The sequence below is a fragment of the Platalea leucorodia genome, assembly GCF_965183815.1.
Source record: "Platalea leucorodia genome assembly, chromosome: 19".
NCBI classification, from domain to species: domain Eukaryota; kingdom Metazoa; phylum Chordata; class Aves; order Pelecaniformes; family Threskiornithidae; genus Platalea; species Platalea leucorodia.
Genome location: NC_138841.1, coordinates 7,890,988 through 7,893,753, shown reverse-complemented (window position 1 = coordinate 7,893,753; position 2,766 = coordinate 7,890,988).

Sequence of the window (2,766 nt, the reverse complement as noted above, 5' to 3'; positions counted from 1 at the left end):
CGCTTGCAGGGCCCGAGCCCATCTCCCCGCTGACCTGCAGAGCGTGGAGGGTGGGGACGAGGGTGTGGGGACCCTCGTCAACCCACCTCACGGCCATGGCCGTGGCCGCGGACACAGATTCTCTTCCTCAGTCCTTGTGGCTCCCGTCAGCAGCAGAGTCTTGCAGCTCTGTGGACAAGGCTTGCCTTGCCTTTCTGACACTGACCCTTTGCCTCTGCCGGCGCTAGCAGCCACGCTGAACTGCCCGCTGATGTGGTCCTTTTCTGTGTTCATTTATGGCGTTCCCAGGAAGTGAACCAGGCAGCATCGCAGATGGCTTCGGAAGTCTACGTCGAGATGTCTGACTGGGCCCTGAAAAGCTCTGGTATGGACACAAGCAGCCCAGTCTCCTTGCCCTGCGCTTGTCTGCAGCACTCCCCAAAGCAGCCTGTGCTGCAGGCGCTGCTCTCCAAAGTGGGGGAGCTTCAACGCTTCATGGGGTCCAAGAGCAAGGCTGTGGCACAGTGGCTCTCTCAGACTCCCTCCCAGTCCTGCCCTCGGCCTCCGCACGGGGGTCTGCGCACGGGGGCCTCCGCCGCTGCCCCCGCACGTGTTCCTGTGCTGTTGGAAGGGCTCTCTTCTTCTGCACTGCATTGGAAGAGGGAATGGCTGGGCCATCCTTTGCTGCCCATGCCGCAAGCCCTCAGTTTTGGTCTGCTGTCATTCACGTGGGCGCCCGCTGTCTCCCAGAACGCTCACACCTTCTCCTTGTGGCGCTGTGAGAGAAGCAGTCACCAGCAGGCACGTGGCTGCCGTCATTCCCCTGTGCAGCTGGGCACCCTCAGCAGCGTGGGGAGGAGGAGAGCACTGAGAGACGTGGAGCTGGCCGGCAGCATCAGAAAGACTGTCTGAGCACCGAGTCCGCCTAGAATGTGGCCTCTTCCAGTAGTCACCTGCGCTCCCTCCCTTCCAGGTGCCACCATCGACATGCAGAGAACTTCCGAGACCTACATCTGCAAAGAGAATTGGGGCTGCAGGGTTTTATGGCTCTTTCGCACTGCCAACCCTCCGGACACTATTTTGCAGGTATCGTAGCAGAAGTCCTCAGGGAAGGTTTCCTGCCTCCCTCTGAAGTTGGGGACGGACCTCAGGGGCTCTCCCCTCGCTCCAGTGGCACTGCTCAAGCCCACAGTGTTGATCAGGTTCCTGAAAGCAAAGCTCGAACACAGGGCTGGGCTTGCTAGCAATCAGTGGTTCCCCTCAGGAGGGGAATGGAGCTGAACGGAGCCAAACTGCTGCATCTCGCCCACAGTGCTCTGCCCCAGCTGGGTGAAAGACTTTCTCCCTGGTGGGGGGGTGCCCTGCAGAGCCACTGGGCAGAGAGGTGTTTCTGCTAGGCCCTGACTGGGACGGTTTCATAATTGCTCTTCTCCTCTGCCCCGTAATCCTGAGAGCCCCCTTTCAGTCAGGCAGGGATAAAGGCCTCCTGCTTCTGTCCATTTCCTCCCACGCGCCTTATTTTCAAGCCAAAATAGACCCCACGGACACAACGGCGCCTACGCTTCAAGCTACGTGGGCCGTTGTGTTGGCCCCAACACTCTCTCTCTCTTCCTTGCTCTCGTGTTCTGCTTGCAGCCGGATGTTTCCCCAGGAAACTGCTGGCCTTTACAAGGGGATCAGGGCCAGGTGGTCATCAGGTTGCCAGCACGAGTCCATCTGACTGCCGTCACTGTGGAGCACATCTCCAAAGAAGTCTCTCCATCTGGGACCGTCATCAGCGCCCCCAGAGACGTCGCTGTCTTTGTGAGTCTCTGCTGGGTGCTTCTGGTGGGGATCTGGCCCTGGGGGAAAGCCATGGCAGGGTCTTGCTTGCTTTTGTGCATCCTCTGAGGTTTGCGTCCTGCTCTCTCCTGAGCACTGCAGTGCCCTAGCGGGACACTTCAAGGGCTCTAGGGGTTTCATCCCTCTTGAGACTTGTTCGGGACAAGCACCTCAGGGTTCCTGAGCAGAAGTCAAGGCCGAGACTGAGCTCCCGCATAGCGAGTGCTAGCCTACTGCTGGAGCCCCAGGAGAGGGTGGGGAGATAGCAGGGCTGATCCAGCACGTACGTTCCCTCTTTGTGGGGACGAGTCTGAGCTGCTCTCCTTGTGCTTTGCCCCTGAGGGAGTGGATGCGGACGGAGAAGAGGAAACTCTCCTTGGGACGTTCACGTACAACGTGGCAAAGGAGACCATTCAGACCTTCCCTCTGAAGGTACGGTCCACGCGCAGGGGCAAGGTGCCGGGGAGCAAACCAGCTTTGCCTGCAAGTCCATGGCAGGAAGAGCGTGAATGCTTTCTCCCTGGACCGAGGGACAGTGTCCTCTCCTCCCAGCACAGCGTGCCCCTTCTCTCCCCATGCTCTCACGCCTGCCAGGAGGAAAGCAGGCCGAGCAGACAGCGGGAGCTTGGTGGGGTTGCGCAGCAGCCGCCCCCCCCCCCCCCCCCCCAGGAGCATCTCCCCGGCCTCTCTGCCAGCACAGAGCAAGCAGCAGAGGGAAGGGGCAGAGGGGAGGGAGACTGAGCCCCAGCAGGGCTGGAATGCAGAGGATGCCAGCTGCCTTCCCCCTTCCCGTGTCCCCAGCAGCCGCGGTACCAGCAGCGAGCCTCAGATTGCCACAGCCGCTCCCACCCACTTTCAGGAGCTCGTTCCTGAGCAGGAGCAGGGCTGGCCGGGGGAGACACCTTCATTGCATTCTCGCTCCTAACACCCCTGCTTCCTTTTCCCGCTTTTCTTCCCAGAACGCGC